Raw genomic sequence first — 26,139 nt, forward strand, 5'->3', positions numbered from 1 at the left:
CCACCCACACACCGCACCCAGCCTGACCCTCACTGCCACCCACACACCGCACCCAGCCTGACCCTCACTACCACCCACACACCGCACCCAGCCTGACCCTCACTGCTGTCCACTCACCGCCCCCAGCCTGACCCTCACTACCACCCACACACCGCACCCAACCTGACCCTCACTACCACCCACACACCGCACCCAGCCTGACCCTCACTGCTGTCCACTCACCGCCCCCAGCCTGACCCTCACTACCACCCACACACCGCACCCAGCCTGACCCTCACTACCACCCACACACCGAACCCAGCCTGACCCTCACTACCACCCACACACCGCACCCAGCCTGACCCTCACTGCTGTCCACTCACCACCCCCAGCCTGACCCTCACTACCACCCACACACCGAACCCAGCCTGACCCTCACTACCACCCACACACCGCACCCAGCCTGACCCTCACTGCTGTCCACTCACCACCCCCAGCCTGACCCTCACTACCACCCACACAGAGACTTTTTCCCAGGGCAGAAATTGTTAACACGAGGGGTCATAGTTTTAAGCTGGTTGGAGGAAAGTATAGAGGGGATGTCAGAGGCGGGTTCTTTACACAGAGTTGTGAGAGCACGGAATGCATTGCTAGCAGCAGTTGTGGAAGCGAGGTCATTGGGGATATTTAAGAGACTGCAGGGCATGCATATGGTCACAGACATTTGAGGGTATGTACATTAGGTTTACGTTCCATAAGGATCAATGGTCGGCCCAACATCGTGGGCTGAAGGGCCTGTTCTGTGCTGTACTGTCCTATGACCTATTAAGTGTATCTGTACCTTTCGACCATCTGCACCCTGTACTGACATATAGTGCGCCCTCAATACCTTAGAAACCATCCCCCAGTATGTTTATCCTCAGAACACCTCGTAAACCTGTTTGTCAACTTTCAGCAGAAGCAGCCTCAGGGCATTGAGCACAGACTGAATGACTCAGTGACGCTTGGATCAGCTGAGATCAAATTCTCAAGCAAACAGATGGCTGGGGATATTCAGTAACAACGGTGAGGAGAGAGAGGAACAATTCACATTCGAAGTGACCCTTCCTCAGAAACGGCCTGTTCTGAAGGAACTTTCCCACAGAAATCACTGGATTGAAAGGTGGACTCTCTCTGTGTCTCTTTCTCCCTCTCCCATCAGAGATGCTGCCGGACATGCTTAGCTTCTTCAGCAATCTCTGTATTGATGTTTCAGGTCTCCAGCGGGTCCGTACAGATTGGCTTTAGTGTTGAATTCTCAAGCTTGCTCTGTTCAAGGGATTGAACTCCTCTGCTACAAAGGGGGGTCAGTTACCTCAGCTAACTGGTTCGTGATGCCAGCACTGTTGACTCAATCTCTATCATGTCTGACATTACCATGAAGGCCCCAACTTCTCAACCTCGCCCCTCACCTGAGGTGTATGACCCATCAGACCTCTCTCTCTGACAGGACAGCAGCTCTTGGGTCCTCCTGGTCTATACTAACTTCCCAACTTTAAAAAGGTACTCCAGTAAGAGAGCTCTTTACATGGTTCAGGTCAAAATCCTGGAGCTCCCTCCCTAACATCACTGTGGGACACCCAAGGACTGCAGCAGGAGAGTACAGCTCACCCCCACCTTCCAGGTAACTATTAGAGGGTGTGGGAATCACATGCAAGCCCCATTTGAAAATAAGTTTATTACAGGGTGACGGTGGATGGTCACTTAGACTGTTTCTGTACCTGTGCTGAAATCAGCATAACGATGAAGCAAAGGGTGGGTTGAAGATGACATTGATAGCCTTTTGTAGGTTGGTGTTTGTTGGAGTTTGTATCGGCAATATGAATGTTTGAGCACTTATTCAAGGGCATGCAGGAAGCTGCCAGAGGAAGTGATGGGGGTTGGACCGATGGTGACATTTAAAAGGCATCAGGATGAGTATGTGAATAGCAAGGGTTTAGAGGGATATCAGCCAAGTGCTAGCAAATGGAACGAAATGAGATGAGAATATCTGGTTGGTATGGTTGCGTTGGACAGGAGGGACTGTTTCCAAGCTGTGTATCTCTGTGACTCTGTGCCTCTGAATAGTCTATTACAGAGAGTTTCAGACAGGGCTTGGACTGTGTGTCTCGCTCATACTTCCTCAGAATCTGCAAACCCTATGACTCTAAATTTCCACAACACTACATGAAATAGAACAAAGAGGGTCAGTGCTGAGGGAGTGCTGCACTGTCGAAGGGTCAACAATAAGGTAGTGCTGCACTGTCGGAGGGTCAGTACTGAGGGAGTGCTGCACTGTCAGAGGGTCAGTACGGAAGGAGAGCTGCACTGTCAGAGTCAGTTCTGAGGGAAAGCTGCACTGTCAGAGGTATTTTCATGAGATTAGGCCACACTGTCGGAGGGTGAGTACAGGGTCACTTCCACACTGTCAGAGGGTCAGTACTGAGGAAGTGCATCACTATCAGAGGATCAGTGTGGAGGGAGTGCAGCATTGTCAATTGGTCAGTGTGGAGGGAGTGCAGCATTGTCAGAGGGTCAGAGTGGAGGGAGCGCAGCATTGTCAGGGGGTCAGTGTGGAGGGAGTGCAGCATTGTCAGGGCGTCAGTATGGAGAGAGTGCAGCATTCTCAGAGGGTCTGTGTGGAGGGAGTCCAGCATTGTCAGAGGGTCTGTGTGGAGGGAGTGCAGCATTGTCAGAGGGTCTGTGTGGAGGGAGTCCAGCATTGTCAGAGGGTCTGTGTGGAGGGAGCGCAGCATTGACAGAGGATCTGTGTGGAGGGAGTGCAGCATTGTTAGAGGGTCAGTGTGGGGGAAGTGCAGCATTGTCGGAGGATCAGTGTGGAGGGAGCGCAGCATTGACAGAGGATCAGTGTGGAGGGAGTGCAGCACTGTCAGAGGGTCAGTGTGGAGGGAGTGCAGCATTGTCAGAGGGTCAGTATGGAGGGAGTGCAGCATTGTCAGAGGGTCAGGACGAGGGGATTGCTACGCAGTGAGAGAGTCAGTAATGATGAAGTGCGCACTCTCTGAGGGTCAGTGCTAATGGATGGCCATGCTGTCAGAGTGTCGCACTGTGAGAGGGTTACTACTGATGGAGCGCCACACTCTGAGGTGGTTAGTACTGAGGGATCACCGCGCTGTGAGGGGGTCAGTACTGATGGAGCGCCACACTATGTGTCGGACAGTCAGTACGGAGTAATTGCCGCATTGCCAGAGGGTCAGTACTGAGAGGGTGATGGACTGTCAAAGGGTCATTACTGAGGGAGCGCTACACGGTCAGTGTGTCAGTTCTGAGGGAGTGTTGTTTCAGAGGGTCAGTACTGAGGCAGTGCTGCACTGTCAGAGGGTCAGTGTGGAGGGAGTGCAGCAGTGTCAGAGGATCAGTACTGAGGGAGTGCTGCACTGTCAGAGGGTCAGTACTGTGAGAGAGCTGCACTGTCAGAGGGTCAGTACTGAGGGAGTGCAGCACTGTCAGAGGGTAAGTGTGGAGGGAGTGCAGATTGTCAGAGGGTCAGTGTGGAGGGAGTGCAGCACTGTCAGAGGGTCAGTGTGGAGGGAGTGCAGCACTGTCAGAGGGTCAGTACTGAGGGAGTGCAGCATTGTCGGAGGGTCAGTGTGGAGGGAGTGCAGCACTGTCAGAGGGTCAGTCCTGAGGGAGTGCTGCACTGTCCGAGGGTCTGAACTTGGGAGAGCTGCACTCTCAGAGGGTCAGTAGTGAGGGAGTGCTGCACTGAGAGTGGGTCAGTATTGAGGGACTGCTGCAATGTCAGAGAGTCAGTATGGAGGGAGTGCACCATTGTCAGAGGATCAGTGTGGAGGGAGTGCAGCATTGTCAGAGGGTCAGAGTGGAGGGAGTGCTGCCGTGTCAGAGGATCAGTACTGAGGGAGTGCTGCACTGCCAGAGGGTCAGTACTGAGGGAGTGCTGCACTGAGAGAGGGTCAGTATTGAGGAAATGCTGCACTGTCGGAGGGTCAGTCGAGAGAGAGTGCAACACTCAGAGGTTCAGTACTGATGTAATACTGCACTGTCAGAGGGTCTGTACTGAGGGAGTGCTGCACTGTCGGAGGGTCAGTACTGAGGGAGAGCTGCACTGTCAGAGGGTCAGTACTGAGGGAGAGCTGCACTGTCGGAGGGTCAGTACTGAGGGAATGCTGCACTGTTGGAGGGTCAGTACTGAGGGAGAGCTGCATTGTCAGAGGGTCAGTACTGAGAGGGTGATGGACTGTCAAAGGGTCATTACTGAGAGAGTGCGACACGGTCAGTGTGTCAGTTCTGAGGGAGTGTTGTTTCAGAGGGTCAGTACTGAGGCAGTGCTGCACTGTCAGAGGGTCAGTGTGGAGGGAGTGCAGCATTGTCAGAGGTTCAGTGTGGAGGGAGTGCTACAGTGTCAGAGGATCAGTACTGAGGGAGTGCTGCACTGTCAGAGGATCAGTACTGAGGGAGTGCTGCACTGTCAGAGTATCAGTACTGATGGAGAGCTGCACTGTTAGAGGGTCAGTACAGAGAAAGTGCTACACTATCAAACGGTCAGTACTGTGGGAGGGCCGCACTGTCAGAGGGTCAGTACTGTGGGAGTGCCGCACTGTGAGAGGGTCAGTATTGAGGGAATGCTGCACTGTAAGAGGATCAGTCCAGAGAGTGCTACACTCAGAGGTTCAGTACTGATGAATTGCTGCACTGTCAGAGGGCCTGAACTGTGGGAGAGCTGCACTGTCGGAGGGTCAGTACTAAGGGATTGCAGCACTGTCAGAGGGTCAGTACTGAGGGAGTGCTGCACTGTCAGAGGGTCAGTACTGAGGGAGTGCTGGACTGTCAGAGGGTCAGTACTAAGGGATTGCAGCACTGTCAGAGGGTCAGTACTGAGGGAGTGCTGGACTGTGAGAGGGTCAGTACTGAGGGAGTGCTGGACTGTGAGAGGGTCAGTACTGAGGGAGTGCTGGACTGTGAGAGGGTCAGTACTGAGGGAGTGCTGGACTGTCAGAGGGTCAGTACTGAGGGAGTGCTGGACTGTCAGAGGGTCAGTACTGAGGGAGTGCTGCACTGTCCGAGGGTCAATATGGAGGGATTGCACCATTGTCAGAGGATCAGTGTGGAGGGAGTGCAGCATTGTCAGAGGGTCAGTGTGGAGGGAGTGCAGCATTGTCAGAGGGTCAGTGTGGACGGAGTGCAGCACAGTCAGAGGGTCAGTACTGAGGGCGTGCTGCCGTGTCAGAGGATCAGTACTGAGGGAGTGCTGCACTGTCAGTGGATCAGTACTGAGGGAGTGCTGCACTGCCAGATGGTCAGTGTGGAGGGAGTGCTGCAATGTCAGAGAGTCAGTATGGAGGGAGTGCACCATTGTCAGAGGATCAGTGTGGAGGGAGTGCAGCATTGTCAGAGGATCAGTACTGAGGGAGTGCTGCAATGTCAGAGGATCAGTACTGAGGGGGAGCTGCACTGTCGGAGGGTCAGTCGAGAGAGAGTACAACACTCAGAGGTTCAGTACTGATGTAATTCTGCACTGTCAGAGGGTCTGTACTGAGGGAGTGCTGCACTGTCGGAGGGTCAGTACTGAGGGAGAGCTGCACTGTCAGAGGGTCAGTACTGAGGGAGAGCTGCACTGTCGGAGGGTCAGTACTGAGGGAATGCTGTACTGTTGGAGGGTCAGTACTGAGGGAGAGCTGCATTGTCAGAGGGTCAGTACTGAGAGGGTGATGGACTGTCAAAGGGTCATTACTGAGAGAGTGCGACACGGTCAGTGTGTCAGTTTTGAGGGAGTGTTGTTTCAGAGGGTCAGTACTGAGGCAGTGCTGCACTGTCAGAGGGTCAGTGTGGAGGGAGTGCAGCATTGTCAGAGGTTCAGTGTGGAGGGAGTGCTGCAGTGTCAGAGGATCAGTACTGAGGGAGTGCTGCACTGTCAGAGGATCAGTACTGAGGGAGTGCTGCACTGTCAGAGTATCAGTACTGATGGAGAGCTGCACTGTTAGAGGGTCAGTACAGAGAAAGTGCTACACTATCAAACGGTCAGTACTGTGGGAGGGCCGCACTGTCAGAGGGTCAGTACTGTGGGAGTGCCGCACTGTGAGAGGGTCAGTATTGAGGGAATGCTGCACTGTAAGAGGATCAGTCCAGAGAGTGCTACACTCAGAGGTTCAGTACTGATGAATTGCTGCACTGTCAGAGGGTCTGAACTGTGGGAGAGCTGCACTGTCGGAGGGTCAGTACTAAGGGATTGCAGCACTGTCAGAGGGTCAGTACTGAGGGAGTGCTGCACTGTCAGAGGGTCAGTACTGAGGGAGTGCTGCACTGTCAGAGGGTCAGTACTGAGGGAGTGCTGCACTGTCAGCGCATCAGGCTGGGGGATACCTGCATTGTAAGAGAGTCAGTGCTGAGTGAGTGCCACACTGTCAGATGGGCTGAATGGCCTAATTTGTGCCCCCATGTCTTGTGGTCTACGAGGAATATCTGGAATTGTTCAGTACATTTCTGCTTCTGCGTCCTACAGACCCTGTTCAGCAATGATTCCCGTGTCCAGATTCCAGAGACTATGTTCAAACAGACCGTCTTCATTTGGTTTTTGAACTTGAAGAGGTTACATCCTCTTTTCCCAGGGTTGGAGGTTTCGTTTCACGTGACTGACCTGCCAGCTCAAAGGGATATTTTCATGCTGCAGGGCTGAGGTTTATTCCTCAGCTTCCGTGTGCAAATCCCAAATGGATCCCATTGCCCCACACTCAGCACAGTCGTGTGTTCCTTATTTCTGAGCTTCCCAATGCTAATCCACTTCCAGAATGACATCCACACTCCTCCAAATCGTATCGCAGGGTAATTGCCTGGGAGAGAGGAGGGCTAAGAGGGGAAATAAAAACCTGGAAGTTCCTTACAGTGACATTAAGTGTGAATTGATAATGAGAGAAAGAGTAGGCTGTGGAAGACAGTGAGAGTTTGTGCATGGACCCAGAGGGTGTAGTGAATGGATGCATTTTGTCAGTGCTCACTGGGACAGGGTTAATAATAAATCGTGGAGATGCTCTGTGATATAATTAAATGAATAAGCATATATAGAGAGAGAGATGGTTCTGAGTGGTCTGGCCTTCTTACAACCCAATAAATCTCCAAAGACGGTGGAAATGTGTCTCAGTTTACCGAATGAGGTGATGCAGGAAGTGACAGGTACACGAGCAAACATTTTCAAATCCTCTCTGGCCACGGGAGAGTTGTCGTCGGCCTGACCATGTGGTACTGTTATTCAAGAAGGAGCATGGGATATACCAGGCAGCTTCAGGCCAGTCAGGCTAATATCGTGGGTGGGACGTCGGTTGGAAGCAATTTTGGGAGATAGAATTAATCAGCATTTAAAGAGACTGGAGTTCATGAAGAACAGTCACAATGGTTCTGTTAAGGGGAGGTCAAGTCTGACCAATGGGATTGCACTGTTTAAGGAGGGGACCAGGTGTGTAAATAAGGGCAATACTTTCCTGTCGCCTGCTTGGAGGTTAGTGAGGCTTTTATCAGGATCCATACCGGAAACTGATAGTGAACACAAAAACTCAAGATCCAAGGAATTTGGCGCAGAATGCTGAGTGGCAGGAAGGAGACAGTGATGGCCCAATTAGAAATCTCTGTCCATTCATGTCTCACTGTTGGGGTCTTGCTGATGTGGTTGATAGAAACGATTTAGGTTTGAATGGTGGATGGTTAATCATTGGGTTCATGAATGATATGAAGATTGGTTGGGTGATAAATACTGAGGAGGATAACCTTAGGTTACAGAAGGATGGAGATGGCCTTGTCAGATGGACAGATCAGTGACAACGGGTGAGGTGCCTGAAGACTGGAGGGTGATTAATGATGGGCCATTATTGAAGTAAGGCTGCAAGGAACAGCCATTGTACTATGGAGCAGTGAGCCTGATGGCAGTGGTGGGTCAGCTGTTGGAGGGCATTCTGAGAGACAACTTACATGCATTTGGAAAAGCAGGAATTGATTAGGGATGGTCAGCTTGGCTTTGTTTGTGGAAATGATGTGTCCAACCTGATGGAGCTTTTGAAGGGATGACCAAGGAGACAGATGAGAAGTTTTCACATGGGAGATTATTTAGTAAAAGGTTAGATGAGATGATATCCAGGGAGAGAGGACAGCACGGTGCCTCAGTGGTTTGATTCTAACTCCCGGTGACTGTCTGTATGGAGTTTACACATTCTCTCTGTACCTGTACGCGTTTACACCGGGTCCTTCAGTTTCCTCCCACAGTCCAAAGATGCCATGGGAAATGCAGCATTACAGGGAAAGAGTAGAGGATGTGAGTCTGGGTGGGATGCTGTTCAGACAGTCAGAGTGGGCCCAATGGACGGAATGGCTTGCTTCTACACTGTAGGAATTCTAAAATTAATCCAGAGAGACAAGTCATGTTCTGGGAACATGGGCTCCAATCTTGGACAGGGGTGGATGTGGTCCTTACCGTCTGAAGGGGTTTGAACACAGTCTGAGGGGGGAGCTGGGCTGAGCCCTGAAGTGTTGAGGGTGTGAATGTTTTGTGGAGCTACTGTCTGAGGGGCATTGGAGGTTAAACACAATAAAGTGGTGCTTTCTTAGATATTTGGGGGGTATTTTCTGAGGTACTGAGGGAGCACTTTCTGAGGTACTGAGGGAGCAATTTCAGATGTGCTGAGGAATTGAGGTAGCACTTTCTGAGGTACTGAGGGAGAACTATCTGAGGTATTGAGGGAGCACATTGTGAGATACTAACGGAGCATTTTCTGAGGTACTGAGGGAGCACTGTCTGCGGTATTGAGGGAGCACTGTCTGAGGTATTGAGGGAGCATTTTCTGAGGTACAGAAGGAGCATTTTTTAGAAATTGAGGGAGCACTTACTTAGATATTGAGAGAGCACTTTCTGAGGTATTGAGGGAGCATTATCTGAGGTACTGATGGAGCACTTTCTGAGGGATTGAGGGAGCACTCTCTGGGGTACTGAGGCAGCACTATGTGAGGTACTGAAAGAGCACTTTATGAAGTATTGAGGGAGCACTGTCTGAGGAATTGAGAGTGTACTTTCTGAGGCTATGAGGGAGCAGTTTCTGAGGTACTGAGGGAGCAGTTTCTGAGGTACTGAGTGAGCACATTCTGGGGTACTGAGGGAGCACTTTCTGAGGTATTGGGGGAACACTTTCTGAGGGATTGAGGGAGCACCTTCAGAGGTACTGAGGGAGAACTATCTGGGGAATTGAGGGAGCATTATCTGAGGTATTGAGGGAGCACTTTCTGAGGTATTGAGGGAGCACTTTCTGAGGTATTGAGGGAGCACTTTCTGAGGTAGTAAGGGAGCACAATCTGAGGTATTGAGGGAGCATTATCAGAGGAATTGAGGGAGCATTATCTGAGGTACTGAGGGAGCACTGTCTGCGGTATTGAGGGAGCACTGTCTGAGGTATTGAGGGAGCATTTTCTGAGGTACAGAAGGAGCATTTTTTAGAAATTGAGGGAGCACTTACTTAGATATTGAGAGAGCACTTTCTGAGGTATTGAGGGAGCATTATCTGAGGTACTGATGGAGCACTTTCTGAGGGATTGAGGGAGCACTCTCTGGGGTACTGAGGCAGCACTATGTGAGGTACTGAAAGAGCACTTTATGAAGTATTGAGGGAGCACTGTCTGAGGAATTGAGAGTGTACTTTCTGAGGCTATGAGGGAGCAGTTTCTGAGGTACTGAGGGAGCAGTTTCTGAGGTACTGAGTGAGCACATTCTGGGGTACTGAGGGAGCACTTTCTGAGGTATTGGGGGAACACTTTCTGAGGGATTGAGGGAGCACCTTCAGAGGTACTGAGGGAGAACTATCTGGGGAATTGAGGGAGCATTATCTGAGGTATTGAGGGAGCACTTTCTGAGGTATTGAGGGAGCACTTTCTGAGGTATTGAGGGAGCACTTTCTGAGGTAGTAAGGGAGCACAATCTGAGGTATTGAGGGAGCATTATCAGAGGAATTGAGGGAGCATTATCTGAGGTACTGAGGGAGCACTGTCTGCGGTATTGAGGGAGCACTGTCTGAGGTATTGAGGGAGCATTTTCTGAGGTAGTAAGGGAGCACAATCTGAGGTATTGAGGGAGCATTATCAGAGGAATTGAGGGAGCATTATCTGAGGTACTGAGGGAGAACTATCTGAAGTATTCAGGGAGCACTTTGAGGTATTGAAGGAGCACTATCTGAGGTATAGAGGGAGAACTTTCTGAAATATATGGGAACAATTTCTGAGGAATTGAGCGAGCACTTTCTGAGGTATTGAGGGAGAACCATCTGAGGTACTGAGGGAGCACTTTCTGAGGTACTGAGGGAACACTTTCTGAGGTATTGAGCGAGCACTTTCTGAGGTACTGAGTGATCAGTATCTGAGGTATTGTGGGAGCACTTTTTGAGGTACTGAGGGAGCACTTTCTCTTGTATTCAGGGAACTTTTTCTGATGTACTGAGGGAGCACTTTTTGAGGTACTGAGGGAGCAGTGTCTGAGGTATTGAGGGGGCAATTTCTGAGGTATTGAGGGGCACTTTCTGATGTACTGAGGGAGCACTTTCTGAGGGATTGAGGGAGCACTTTCTGAGGTACTGAGGGAGCACTTTCTGAGGTACTGAGGGATCACTATCTGAGGTACAGAGGGAGCACTTTCTCTGGTATTCAGGGAGCATTTTCTGAGGTACTGTGGGAGCTCTTTCTGATGTACTGAGGGAACACTTTCTGAGGTACAGAGGGAGCACTCTTTGAGGCATTGAGGGAGCAGTGTCAGAGGTATTGAGGGGCACTTTCTGAGGTACTGAGAGAGCACTTTCTGAGTTTATTGGGGAGCACTGTCTGAGGTATTGAGGGAGCACTTTCTGAGGAACTGAGGCAGCATTTTTGAGGAATTGAGGGAGCATGATCTGAGGAATTGAGGGAGCATGATCTGAGTTACTGATGGAGAACTATGTGAGGTACTGAGGGAGAACGATCTGAGGTACTAAGGGAGAATTTTATGCGGTACTGAGGGAACACTTTCTGAGGATTTGAGGGAGTACTTCTGAGGTACTGAGAGAGCACTGTCTGAGGTACTGAGGGGACACTTTCTGTGGTATTGAGCGAGCACTTTCTGAAGTACTGCGGGATCACAATCTGAGGTATTGTGGGAGCACTTTTTGCGGTACTGAGGGAACACTATCTGAGGTACTGAGGGAATACTTTCTGAGGTATTGAGGGAGCACTACCTGAGATATTGAGTTAGCACTTTCTGAGGTATTGCGGGTGAACTATCTGAGATATTGAGTTAGCATTTTCTGAGGTATTGCGGGAGCACTCTTGAGGTATTGAGGGAGCACTTTCTGATTTACTGAGGGAGAACTATCTGAGGTACTGAGAGAGCACTTTCTCTGGCATTCAGGGAGCATTATCTGAGGTACTGTGGCAGCTCTTTCTGATGTACTGAGGGAGCACTTTCTGAGTTACGGAGGGAGCACATTTTGAGGTACTGAGGAAGCAGTGTCTGACGTATTGATAGGCCATTTCTGAGGGATTGAGTTGCACTTTCTGAGGTACTGAGAGAACACATTCTGAGGTATTGAGGGAGCACTTTCTGAGTAACTGAGGGAGAAATGTCTGAGGTATTGAGAGAGCACTGTCTGAGGTTATGAGGGAGCACTTTCTGAGGAACTGAGGCATCATTTTGAGGAATTGAGGGAGAACTATCTGAGGTATTGAGTGAGCACTATCTGAGGTATTGAATTTGCACTTTCTGAGGTATTGAGGGTGAACTATCTGAGATATTGATGGAGCAATCTCTGAGGTACTGAGGGAGCACTTTATGAGGTGCTGAGGGAGCAATGTCTGAGTTATTGAGGTGGCACATTCTGAGGTATTCAGGGAGCACGTTCTGAGGTACTGAAGGAGAACTATCTGAGGTACTGAGGGAGAACTATCTGAAGTATTCAGGGAGCACTTTGAGGTATTGAAGGAGCACTATCTGAGGTATAGAGGGAGAACTTTCTGAAATATATGGGAACAATTTCTGAGGAATTGAGCGAGCACTTTCTGAGGTATTGAGGGAGAACCATCTGAGGTACTGAGGGAGCACTTTCTGAGGTACTGAGGGAACACTTTCTGAGGTATTGAGCGAGCACTTTCTGAGGTACTGAGTGATCAGTATCTGAGGTATTGTGGGAGCACTTTTTGAGGTACTGAGGGAGCACTTTCTCTTGTATTCAGGGAACTTTTTCTGATGTACTGAGGGAGCACTTTTTGAGGTACTGAGGGAGCAGTGTCTGAGGTATTGAGGGGGCAATTTCTGAGGTATTGAGGGGCACTTTCTGATGTACTGAGGGAGCACTTTCTGAGGGATTGAGGGAGCACTTTCTGAGGTACTGAGGGAGCACTTTCTGAGGTACTGAGGGATCACTATCTGAGGTACAGAGGGAGCACTTTCTCTGGTATTCAGGGAGCATTTTCTGAGGTACTGTGGGAGCTCTTTCTGATGTACTGAGGGAACACTTTCTGAGGTACAGAGGGAGCACTCTTTGAGGCATTGAGGGAGCAGTGTCAGAGGTATTGAGGGGCACTTTCTGAGGTACTGAGAGAGCACTTTCTGAGTTTATTGGGGAGCACTGTCTGAGGTATTGAGGGAGCACTTTCTGAGGAACTGAGGCAGCATTTTTGAGGAATTGAGGGAGCATGATCTGAGGAATTGAGGGAGCATGATCTGAGTTACTGATGGAGAACTATGTGAGGTACTGAGGGAGAACGATCTGAGGTACTAAGGGAGAATTTTATGCGGTACTGAGGGAACACTTTCTGAGGATTTGAGGGAGTACTTCTGAGGTACTGAGAGAGCACTGTCTGAGGTACTGAGGGGACACTTTCTGTGGTATTGAGCGAGCACTTTCTGAAGTACTGCGGGATCACAATCTGAGGTATTGTGGGAGCACTTTTTGCGGTACTGAGGGAACACTATCTGAGGTACTGAGGGAATACTTTCTGAGGTATTGAGGGAGCACTACCTGAGATATTGAGTTAGCACTTTCTGAGGTATTGCGGGTGAACTATCTGAGATATTGAGTTAGCATTTTCTGAGGTATTGCGGGAGCACTCTTGAGGTATTGAGGGAGCACTTTCTGATTTACTGAGGGAGAACTATCTGAGGTACTGAGAGAGCACTTTCTCTGGCATTCAGGGAGCATTATCTGAGGTACTGTGGTAGCTCTTTCTGATGTACTGAGGGAGCACTTTCTGAGTTACGGAGGGAGCACATTTTGAGGTACTGAGGAAGCAGTGTCTGACGTATTGATAGGCCATTTCTGAGGGATTGAGTTGCACTTTCTGAGGTACTGAGAGAGCACATTCTGAGGTATTGAGGGAGCACTTTCTGAGTAACTGAGGGAGAAATGTCTGAGGTATTGAGAGAGCACTGTCTGAGGTTATGAGGGAGCACTTTCTGAGGAACTGAGGCATCATTTTGAGGAATTGAGGGAGAACTATCTGAGATATTGAGTGAGCACTATCTGAGGTATTGAATTTGCACTTTCTGAGGTATTGAGGGTGAACTATCTGAGATATTGATGGAGCAATCTCTGAGGTACTGAGGGAGCACTTTATGAGGTGCTGAGGGAGCAATGTCTGAGTTATTGAGGTGGCACATTCTGAGGTATTCAGGGAGCACGTTCTGAGGTACTGAAGGAGAACTATCTGAGGTACTGTGGGAGAACTATCTGAGGTATTGAGGGAGCACTTTGTGAGGTACTGAGGGTGAACTATCTGAGGTAAAGAGGGAGAACTACCTGAGGTACTGAGGGAGAGGCATCTGAGGTATTGAGGAGGCAGTGTCTGAGGTACTGAGGGAGCACTTTGTCTGGTATTCAGGGAGCATTTTCTAAGGTACGTAGGTAGCACTTTTTGAGGTACTGATGGAGCAGTGTCTGAGGTGTTGTTGGGGCACTTTCTGAGGTACTGAGGGAGAACTATCTGAGGTACTGAGGGAAAACCATCTGCGGTACTGAGGGAGAACCAAATGAGGTATTGATGGAGCACATTGCGAGGTACTAACGGAGCACTTTCTGAGATATTGAGGGAGCAATATCTGAGGTACTAAGGCAGCACTTTCAGAGGGACTGAGGGAGCACTTTCTGAGATATTGAGGGATCGCTGTAAGAGGTATTGACAGAGAACTATCTGAGGTATTAAGGGAGAACGATCTGAGGTACTGAGGGAGCACTTTCTGATGTACTGACGGAGCACTTTCTGAGGCATTGAGGGAGCACTGCCTGAGATACTGTGGGAGCATTTTCTGAGATATTGATGGAGCACTATCGTAGGTACTAAGGCAGCACTTTCTGAGGTATTGAGGGAGCACTTTCAGACGTATTGAGGGAGCACTGTAAGAGGTATTGACGAAGAACTATCTGAGGTATTAAGGGATAACGATCGGATGTACTGAGGGAGCACTATCTGAGGTATTGAGGGAGCACTATCTGAGGTACAGAGGGAGCACTTTCTGAGGGATGAGGGAGCACTATCTGATGTACTGAGGAAGCACTTTCTGAGGGTATTGAGGAATCACTTTCTGAGGTATTGAGGGAGAATTATGTGATGTACTGTGGGAGCTCTTTCTGATGTACTGAGGGAGCACTATCTGAGGAATGGAGGAGCATTATCTGAGGTATAGAGGGAGAACTATCAGAAATATTGAGAGAGCACTTTCTGAGGTATTGAGGGAGCACTGTCTGAGGTATAGAGGGAACATTTTCTGAGGTATTGAGGGAGCACTATCTGAGCTATTGAGGGATCACTTTCTGAGGTACTGAGGGAGCACTTTCTGAGGAATTGAGGGAACACTTTCTGAGGGACTGAGGGAGCATTTTATGAGGTGCTAAGGGAGCACTGTCTGAGGTACTGAGGGAGCACTTTCTGAGGTATTGAGTGGCACTTTCTGAGGGAGTGAGAGAGCGCTTTCTGAGGTACTGAGGGAGAACTATCTCAGGTACTCAGGAAAACTATCTGATGTACTGAGGGAGCCCTTTCTGAGGTACTGAGGGAGAAGTATTTGAGGTACTGAGTGAGAACTATCTGATGTACTGAAGGAGCACTTTCTGAGGTACTGAGGGAGAACTTTCTGCGGTATTGAAGGAGCACTTTCTGATGTACTGAGGACGCACTATTACTGAGGTATTTGGGGAGCACTGACTGAGGTACTGAGGGAGCACGATCAGAGGTATTGAGGGAGCACTGACTGAGGTATTGAGGGAGCACTGTCGGAGGTACTGAGGGAGAACTTTGTGAGGTATTGAGGGATCACTTTCTGAGGTATTGAGGGAGAACTATCTGAGATATTGAGTGAGCACTTTCTGACGTATTGAGGGTGAACTATCTGAGATGTTGCTGGAGCATTTTCTGAGCTTTAGAGGGAGCACTTTCTGATGTACTGAGGGAGCATTTTCTGATGTACTGAGGGAGTAGTATGTGAGGAATAGTGGGAGAACGTTATGGAATATTGAGGGAGAACTATCTGACGTATTGAGGGTGAACTATCTGAGGTACTGAGGGAGCACTTTATGAGGTATTCAGGGAGCACTTTCTGAGGTACTGAAGGAGAACTATCTGAGGTACTGTGGGAGAACTATCTGAGGTATTGAGGGAGCACTTTGTGAGGTACTGAGGGTGAACTATCTGAGGTATTGAGGGAGAACTACCTGAGTTACTGAGGGAGAGGCATCTGAGGTATTGAGGTGGCAGTTTCTGGGGTACTGAGGCAGCACTTTCTGAGGGATTGAGGGAGCACTTTATGAGGGATTGGGGAAGCACTTTGAGGGATTGATGGAGAACTATCTGAGGTACTGAGGGAGAATCATCTGAGGTGTTGAGAAAGCACTTTCTGAGGTTTTGAGGGAGCATTTCTGAGGTACTGAGAGAGCAGTGTCTGAGGTACTGAGGGAGCACTTTGTCTGGTATTCAGGGAGCATTTTCTGAGGTACGTAGGTAGCACTTTTTGAGGTACTGATGGAGCAGTGTCTGAGGTGTTGTTGGGGCACTTTCTGAGGTACTGAGGGAGAACTATCTGAGGTACTGAGGGAACACCATCTGCGGTACTGAGGGAGAACCAAATGAGGTATTGATGGAGCACATTGCGAGGTACTAACGGAGCACTTTCTGAGATATTGAGGGAGCAATATCTGAGGTACTAAGGCAGCACTTTCAGAGGGACTGAGGGAGCACTTTCTGAGATATTGAGGGATCACTGTAAGAGGTATTGACAGAGAACTATCTGAGGTATTAAGGGAGAACGATCTGAGGTACTGAGGGAGCACTTTCTGATGTACTGACGGAGCACTTTCTGAGGCATTGAGGGAGCACTGCCTGAGATACTGTGGGAGCATTTTCTGAGATATTGATGGAGCACTATCGTAGGTACTAAGGCAGCACTTTCTGAGGTATTGAGGGAGCACTTTCAGACGTATTGAGGGAGCACTGTAAGAGGTATTGACGAAGAACTATCTGAGGTATTAAGGGAGAACGATCGGATGTACTGAGGGAGCACTATCTGAGGTATTGAGGGAGCACTATCTGAGGTACAGAGGGAGCACTTTCTGAGGGATGAGGGAGCACTATCTGATGTACTGAGGAAGCACTTTCTGAGGGTATTGAGGAATCACTTTCTGAGGTATTGAGGGAGAATTATGTGATGTACTGTGGGAGCTCTTTCTGATGTACTGAGGGAGCACTATCTGAGGAATGGAGGAGCATTATCTGAGGTATAGAGGGAGAACTATCAGAAATATTGAGAGAGCACTTTCTGAGGTATTGAGGGAGCACTGTCTGAGGTATAGAGGGAACATTTTCTGAGGTATTGAGGGAGCACTATCTGAGCTATTGAGGGATCACTTTCTGAGGTACTGAGGGAGCACTTTCTGAGGGATTGAGGGAACACTTTCTGAGGGACTGAGGGAGCATTTTATGAGGTGCTAAGGGAGCACTGTCTGAGGTACTGAGGGAGCACTTTCTGAGGTATTGAGTGGCACTTTCTGAGGTAGTGAGAGAGTGCTTTCTGAGGTACTGAGGGAGAACTATCTCAGGTACTCAGGAAAACTATCTGATGTACTGAGGGAGCCCTTTCTGAGGTACTGAGGGAGAAGTATTTGAGGTACTGAGTGAGAACTATCTGATGTACTGAAGGAGCACTTTCTGAGGTACTGAGGGAGAACTTTCTGCGGTATTGAAGGAGCACTTTCTGATGTACTGAGGACGCACTATTACTGAGATATTTCGGGAGCACTGACTGAGGTATTGAGGGAGCACGATCAGAGGTATTGAGGGAGCACTGACTGAGGTATTGAGGGAGCACTGTCTGAGGTACTGAGGGAGAACTTTGTGAGGTATTGCGCGAACATTTTCTGAGGTACAGAGGGAGCACTTTCTGAGGTATTTAGGATGCACTATCTGAGGTGTTGAGGGAGCACTATCTGAGGTATTGAGGGAGCACTTTCTGAGATATTGAGGGAACACTATGTGAGGAATTGAGAGAGCATTATCTGAGGTATTGAGGGAGCTCTTTCCAAGGTATTGAGGTATAGAGGGAGAATTATCTGAAATAGTGAGGGAGCACTTTCTGAGGCATTGTGGGAGCACTTTCTGAGGTATTGAGGGAGCACTATATGAGGTATTGAGGGAGCACATTAAGTGGTATTGAAGGAGAACTATCTGAGGTATAGTGGGAGAATTATCAGAGATATTGTGGGAGCAATTTCTGAGTATTGTTGGAGCACTATCTGAGGTACTGAGGGATCACTTTCTGAGGTATTGAGGGATCACTTTCTGAGGTATTGAGGAGAACTATCTGAGATATTGAGTGAGCACTATCTGACGTATTGAGGGTGAACTATCTGAGATATTGCTGGAGCATTTTCTGAGCTTTAGAGGGAGCACTTTCTGATGTACTGAGGGAGCATTTTCTGATGTACTGAGGGAGCAGTATGTGAGGAATAGTGGGAGAACGTTATGGAATATTGAGGGAGAACTATCTGACGTATTGAGGGTGAACTATCTGAGGTACTGAGGGAGCACTTTATGAGGTATTCAGGGAGCACTTTCTGAGGTACTGAAGGAGAACTATCTGAGGTACTGTGGGAGAACTATCTGAGGTATTGAGGGAGCACTTTGTGAGGTACTGAGGGTGAACTATCTGAGGTATTGAGGGAGAACTACCTGAGGTACTGAGGGAGAGGCATCTGAGGTATTGAGGAGGCAGTTTCTGGGGTACTGAGGGAGCACTTTCTGAGGGATTGAGGGAGCACTTTATGAGGGATTGGGGAAGCACTTTGAGGGATTGATGGAGAAATATCTGAGGTACTGAGGGAGAACCATCTGAGGTGTTGAGAAAGCACTTCCTGAGGTTTTGAGGGAGCATTTCTGAGGTACTGAGAGAGCAGTGTCTGAGGTACTGAGGGAGCACTTTGTCTGGTATTCAGGGAGCATTTTCTGAGGTACGTAGGTAGCACTTTTTGAGGTACTGATGGAGCAGTGTCTGAGGTGTTGTTGGGGCACTTTCTGAGGTACTGAGGGAGAACTATCTGAGGTACTGAGGGAAAACCATCTGCGGTACTGAGGGAGAACCAAATGAGGTATTGATGGAGCACATTGCGAGGTACTAACGGAGCACTTTCTGAGATATTGAGGGAGCAATATCTGAGGTACTAAGGCAGCACTTTCAGAGGGACTGAGGGAGCACTTTCTGAGATATTGAGGGATCACTGTAAGAGGTATTGACAGAGAACTATCTGAGGTATTAAGGGAGAACGATCTGAGGTACTGAGGGAGCACTTTCTGATGTACTGACGGAGCACTTTCTGAGGCATTGAGGGAGCACTGCCTGAGATACTGTGGGAGCATTTTCTGAGATATTGATGGAGCACTATCGTAGGTACTAAGGCAGCACTTTCTGAGGTATTGAGGGAGCACTTTCAGACGTATTGAGGGAGCACTGTAAGAGGTATTGACGAAGAACTATCTGAGGTATTAAGGGAGAACGATCGGATGTACTGAGGGAGCACTATCTGAGGTATTGAGGGAGCACTATCTGAGGTACAGAGGGAGCACTTTCTGAGGAATGAGGGAGCACTATCTGATGTACTGAGGAAGCACTTTCTGAGGTATTGAGGAATCACTTTCTGAGGTATTGAGGGAGAATTATGTGATGTACTGTGGGAGCTCGTTCTGATGTACTGAGGGAGCACTATCTGAGGAATGGAGGAGCATTATCTGAGGTATAGAGGGAGAACTATCAGAAATATTGAGAGAGCACTTTCTGAGGTATTGAGGGAGCACTGTCTGAGGTATAGAGGGAACATTTTCAGAGGTATTGTGGGAGCAATATCTGAGCTATTGAGGGATCACTTTCTGAGGTACTGAGGAGCACTTTCTGAGGAATTGAGGGAACACTTTCTGAGGGACTGAGGGAGCATTTTATGAGGTGCTAAGGGAGCCCTGTCTGAGGTACTGAGGGAGCACTTTCTGAGGTATTGAGTGGCACTTTCTGAGGTAGTGAGAGAGCGCTTTCTGAGGTACTGAGGGAGAACTATCTCAGGTACTCAGGAAAACTATCTGATGTACTGAGGGAGCCGTTTCTGAGGTACTGAGGGAGAAGGATTTGAGGTACCGAGTGAGAACTATCTGATGTACTGAAGGAGCACTTTCTGAGGTACTGAGGGAGAACTTTCTGCGGTATTGAAGGAGCACTTTCTGATGTACTGAGGACGCACTATTACTGAGGTATTTCGGGAGCACTGACTGAGGTATTGAGGGAGCACGATCAGAGGTATTGAGGGAGCACTGACTGAGGTATTGAGGGAGCACTGTCTGAGGTACTGAGGGAGAACTTTGTGAGGTATTGCGTGAACATTTTCTGAGGTACAGAGGGAGCACTTTCTGAGGTATTTAGGATGCACTATCTGAGGTGTTGAGGGAGCACTATCTGAGGTATTGAGGGAGCACTTTCTGAGATATTGAGGGAACACTATGTGAGGAATTGAGAGAGCATTATCTGAGGTATTGAGGGAGCTCTTTCCAAGGTATTGAGGTATAGAGGGAGAATTATCTGAAATAGTGAGGGAGCACTTTCTGAGGCATTGTGGGAGCACTTTCTGAGGTATTGAGGGAGCATTATATGAGGTATTGAGGGAGCACCTTAAGTGGTATTGAAGGAGAACTATCTGAGGTATAGTGGGAGAATTATCAGAGATATTGTGTGAGCAATTTCTGAGTATTGTTGGAGCACTATCTGAGGTACTGAGGATCACTTTCTGAGGTATTGAGGGATCACGTTCTGAGGTATTGAGGGAGAACTATCTGAGATATTGAGTGAGCACTTTCTGACGTATTGAGGGTGTACTATCTGAGATATTGCTGGAGCATTTTCTGAGCTTTAGAGGGAGCACTTTCTGATGTACTGAGGGAGCATTTTCTGATGTACTGAGGGAGCAGTATGTGAGGAATAGTGGGAGAACGTTATGGAATATTGAGGGAGAACTATCTGACGTATTGAGGGTGAACTATCTGAGGTACTGAGGGAGCACTTTATGAGGTATTCAGGGAGCACTTTCTGAGGTACTGAAGGAGAACTATCTGAGGTACTGTGGGAGAACTATCTGAGGTATTGAGGGAGCACTTTGTGAGGTACTGAGGGTGAACTATCTGAGGTATTGAGGGAGAACTACCTGAGGTACTGAGGGAGAGGCATCTGAGGTATTGAGGAGGCAGTTTCTGGGGTACTGAGGGAGCACTTTCTGAGGGATTGAGGGAGCACTTTATGAGGGATTGGGGAAGCACTTTGAGGGATTGATGGAGAAATATCTGAGGTACTGAGGGAGAACCATCTGAGGTGTTGAGAAAGCACTTCCTGAGGTTTTGAGGGAGCATTTCTGAGGTACTGAGAGAGCAGTGTCTGAGGTACTGAGGGAGCACTTTGTCTGGTATTCAGGGAGCATTTTCTGAGGTACGTAGGTAGCACTTTTTGAGGTACTGATGGAGCAGTGTCTGAGGTGTTGTTGGGGCACTTTCTGAGGTACTGAGGGAGAACTATCTGAGGTACTGAGGGAAAACCATCTGCGGTACTGAGGGAGAACCAAATGAGGTATTGATGGAGCACATTGCGAGGTACTAACGGAGCACTTTCTGAGATATTGAGGGAGCAATATCTGAGGTACTAAGGCAGCACTTTCAGAGGGACTGAGGGAGCACTTTCTGAGATATTGAGGGATCACTGTAAGAGGTATTGACAGAGAACTATCTGAGGTATTAAGGGAGAACGATCTGAGGTACTGAGGGAGCACTTTCTGATGTACTGACGGAGCACTTTCTGAGGCATTGAGGGAGCACTGCCTGAGATACTGTGGGAGCATTTTCTGAGATATTGATGGAGCACTATCGTAGGTACGAAGGCAGCACTTTCTGAGGTATTGAGGAGCACTTTCAGACGTATTGAGGGAGCACTGTAAGAGGTATTGACGAAGAACTATCTGAGGTATTAAGGGAGAACGATCGGATGTACTGAGGGAGCACTATCTGAGGTATTGAGGGAGCACTATCTGAGGTACAGAGGGAGCACTTTCTGAGGAATGAGGGAGCACTATCTGATGTACTGAGGAAGCACTTTCTGAGGGTATTGAGGAATCACTTTCTGAGGTATTGAGGGAGAATTATGTGATGTACTGTGGGAGCTCTTTCTGATGTACTGAGGGAGCACTATCTGAGGAATGGAGGAGCATTATCTGAGGTATAGAGGGAGAACTATCAGAAATATTGAGAGAGCACTTTCTGAGGTATTGAGGGAGCACTGTCTGAGGTATAGAGGGAACATTTTCAGAGGTATTGTGGGAGCAATATCTGAGCTATTGAGGGATCACTTTCTGAGGTACTGAGGGAGCACTTTCTGAGGAATTGAGGGAACACTTTCTGAGGGACTGAGGGAGCATTTTATGAGGTGCTAAGGGAGCCCTGTCTGAGGTACTGAGGGAGCACTTTCTGAGGTATTGAGTGGCACTTTCTGAGGTAGTGAGAGAGCGCTTTCTGAGGTACTGAGGGAGAACTATCTCAGGTACTCAGGAAAACTATCTGATGTACTGAGGGAGCCGTTTCTGAGGTACTGAGGGAGAAGGATTTGAGGTACCGAGTGAGAACTATCTGATGTACTGAAGGAGCACTTTCTGAGGTACTGAGGGAGAACTTTCTGCGGTATTGAAGGAGCACTTTCTGATGTACTGAGGACGCACTATTACTGAGGTATTTCGGGAGCACTGACTGAGGTATTGAGGGAGCACGATCAGAGGTATTGAGGGAGCACTGACTGAGGTATTGAGGGAGCACTGTCTGAGGTACTGAGGGAGAACTTTGTGAGGTATTGCGTGAACATTTTCTGAGGTACAGAGGGAGCACTTTCTGAGGTATTTAGGATGCACTATCTGAGGTGTTGAGGGAGCACTATCTGAGGTATTGAGGAGCACTTTCTGAGATATTGAGGGAACACTATGTGAGGAATTGAGAGAGCATTATCTGAGGTATTGAGGGAGCTCTTTCCAAGGTATTGAGGTATAGAGGGAGAATTATCTGAAATAGTGAGGGAGCACTTTCTGAGGCATTGCGGGAGCACTTTCTGAGGTATTGAGGGAGCATTATATGAGGTATTGAGGGAGCACCTTAAGTGGTATTGAAGGAGAACTATCTGAGGTATAGTGGGAGAATTATCAGAGATATTGTGTGAGCAATTTCTGAGTATTGTTGGAGCACTATCTGAGGTACTGAGGGATCACTTTCTGAGGTATTGAGGGATCACGTTCTGAGGTATTGAGGGAGAACTATCTGAGATATTGAGTGAGCACTTTCTGACGTATTGAGGGTGTACTATCTGAGATATTGCTGGAGCATTTTCTGAGCTTTAGAGGGAGCACTTTCTGATGTACTGAGGGAGCATTTTCTGATGTACTGAGGGAGCAGTATGTGAGGAATAGTGGGAGAACGTTATGGAATATTGAGGGAGAACTATCTGACGTATTGAGGGTGAACTATCTGAGGTACTGAGGGAGCACTTTATGAGGTATTCAGGGAGCACTTTCTGAGGTACTGAAGGAGAACTATCTGAGGTACTGTGGGAGAACTATCTGAGGTATTGAGGGAGCACTTTGTGAGGTACTGAGGGTGAACTATCTGAGGTATTGAGGAGAACTACCTGAGGTACTGAGGGAGAGGCATCTGAGGTATTGAGGAGGCAGTTTCTGGGGTACTGAGGGAGCACTTTCTGAGGGATTGGGGAGCACTTTATGAGGGATTGGGGAAGCACTTTGAGGGATTGATGGAGAAATATCTGAGGTACTGAGGGAGAACCATCTGAGGTGTTGAGAAAGCACTTCCTGAGGTTTTGAGGGAGCATTTCTGAGGTACTGAGAGAGCAGTGTCTGAGGTACTGAGGGAGCACTTTGTCTGGTATTCAGGGAGCATTTTCTGAGGTACGTAGGTAGCACTTTTTGAGGTACTGATGGAGCAGTGTCTGAGGTGTTGTTGGGGCACTTTCTGAGGTACTGAGGGAGAACTATCTGAGGTACTGAGGGAAAACCATCTGCGGTACTGAGGGAGAACCAAATGAGGTATTGATGGAGCACATTGCGAGGTACTAACGGAGCACTTTCTGAGATATTGAGGGAGCAATATCTGAGGTACTAAGGCAGCACTTTCAGAGGGACTGAGGGAGCACTTTCTGAGATATTGAGGGATCACTGTAAGAGGTATTGACAGAAACTATCTGAGGTATTAAGGGAGAACGATCTGAGGTACTGAGGGAGCACTTTCTGATGTACTGACGGAGCACTTTCTGAGGCATTGAGGGAGCACTGCCTGAGATACTGTGGGAGCATTTTCTGAGATATTGATGGAGCACTATCGTAGGTACGAAGGCAGCACTTTCTGAGGTATTGAGGGAGCACTTTCAGACGTATTGAGGGAGCACTGTAAGAGGTATTGACGAAGAACTATCTGAGGTATTAAGGAGAACGATCGGATGTACTGAGGAGCACTATCTGAGGTATTGAGGGAGCACTATCTGAGGTACAGAGGGAGCACTTTCTGAGAATGAGGGAGCACTATCTGATGTACTGAGAAGCACTTTCTGAGGGTATTGAGGAATCACTTTCTGAGGTATTGAGGAGAATTATGTGATGTACTGTGGAGCTCTTTCTGATGTACTGAGGGAGCACTATCTGAGGAATGGAGGAGCATTATCTGAGGTATAGAGGGAGAACTATCAAAATATTGAGAGAGCACTTTCTGAGGTATTGAGGGAGCACTGTCTGAGGTATAAGGGAACATTTTTCAGAGGTATTGTGTGGAGCAATATCTGAGCTATTGAGGATCACTTTCTGAGGACTGAGGAGCACTTTCTGAGGAATTGAGGGAACACTTTCTGAGGGACTGAGGAGCATTTTATGAGGTGCTAAGGGAGCCCTGTCTGAGGTACTGAGGGAGCACTTTCCAGAGGTATATGAGTGGCACTTCTGAGGTAGTGAGAGAGCGCTTTCTGAGGTACTGAGGGAGAACTATCTCAGGTACTCAGGAAAACTATCTGATGTACTGAGGGAGCCGTTTCTGAGGTACTGAGGGAGAAGGATTTGAGGTACCGATTGAGAAACTATCTGATGTACTGAAGGAGCACTTTCTGAGGTACTGAGGGAGAACTTTCTGCGGTATTGAAGGAGCACTTTCTGATGTACTGAGGACGCACTATTACTGAGGTATTTCGGGAGCACTGACTGAGGTATTGAGGGAGCACGATCAGAGGTATTGAGGGAGCACTGACTGAGGTATTGAGGAGCACTGTCTGAGGTACTGAGGGAGAACTTTGTGAGTATTGCGTGAACATTTTCTGAGGTACAGAGGGAGCACTTTCTGAGGTATTTAGGATGCACTATCTGAGGTGTTGAGGGAGCACTATCTGAGGTATTGAGGAGCACTTTCTGAGATATGAGGGAACACTATGTGAGGAATTGAGAGAGCATTATCTGAGGTATTGAGGGAGCTCTTTCCAAGGTATTGAGGTATAGAGGAGAATTATCTGAAATAGTGAGGGAGCACTTTCTGAGGCATTGCGGGAGCACTTTCTGAGGTATTGAGGGAGCATTATAGGAGTATTGAGGGAGCACCTTAAGTGGTATTGAAGGAGAAACTATCTGAGGTATAGTGGTAGAATTATCAGAGATATTGTGTGAGCAATTTCTGAGTATTGTTGGAGCACTATCTGAGGTACTGAGGGATCACTTTCTGAGGTATTGAGGATCACGTTCTGAGTATTGAGGGAGAACTATCTGAGATATTGAGTGAGCACTTTCTGACGTATTGAGGGTGTACTATCTGAGATATTGCTGGAGCATTTCTGAGCTTTAGAGGGAGCACTTTCTGATGTACTGAGGGAGCATTTTCTGATGTACTGAGGGAGCAGTAATGTGAGGAATAGTGGGAGAACGTTATGGAATATTTGAGGGAGAACTATCTGACGTATTGAGGTGAACTATCTGAGGTACTGAGGGAGCACTTTATGAGGTATTCAGGGAGCACTTTCTGAGGTACTGAAGGAGAACTATCTGAGGTACTGTGGGAGAACTATCTGAGGTAGAGGGAGCACTTTGTGAGGTACTGAGGGTGAACTATCTGAGGTATTGAGGGAGAACTACCTGAGGTACTGAGGGAGAGGCATCTGAGGTATTGAGGAGGCAGTTTCTGGGTACTGAGGGAGCACTTTCTGAGGGATTGAGGGAGCACTTTATGAGAGATTGGGGAAGCACTTTGAGGGATTGATGGAGAAATATCTGAGGAACTGAGGAGAATCATCTGAGGTTTGAGAAAGCACTTCCTGAGGTTTTGAGGGAGCATTTTCTGAGGTACTGAGAGAGCTGTGTCTGAGGTACTGAGGGAGCACTTTGTCTGGTATTCAGGTGCATTTTCTGAGTACGTAGGTACACTTTTTGAGGTACTGATGGAGCAGTGTCTGAGGTGTTGTTGGGGCACTTTCTGAGGTACTGAGGGAGAACTATCTGAGGTAATGAGGGAAAACCATCTGCGGTACTGAGGGAGAACCAAATGAGGTATTGATGGAGCACATCTCACTCTCTCGCCCCCAGTCTC

At 48.3% G+C, this 26,139-nt stretch overlaps 1 long non-coding RNA gene across 3 annotated transcripts in view; it reads left to right on the plus strand.

The window, feature by feature from the left end:
- Positions 1-954: 954 nt before the first annotated feature.
- The window catches only part of LOC132822431 (uncharacterized), a 569,944-nt gene continuing 544,759 nt past the window's right edge, over positions 955-26,139 (plus strand). For all 3 annotated transcript variants that reach the window (XR_009645439.1, XR_009645438.1, XR_009645440.1), the window contains exon 1: positions 955-1,141. This is a non-coding gene — a long non-coding RNA (uncharacterized LOC132822431). The remainder of the gene's footprint in view (positions 1,142-26,139) is intronic.

This window comes from Hemiscyllium ocellatum, chromosome 14, assembly GCF_020745735.1.
Source record: "Hemiscyllium ocellatum isolate sHemOce1 chromosome 14, sHemOce1.pat.X.cur, whole genome shotgun sequence".
In the NCBI taxonomy this organism is placed as follows: Eukaryota; Metazoa; Chordata; class Chondrichthyes; order Orectolobiformes; family Hemiscylliidae; genus Hemiscyllium; species Hemiscyllium ocellatum.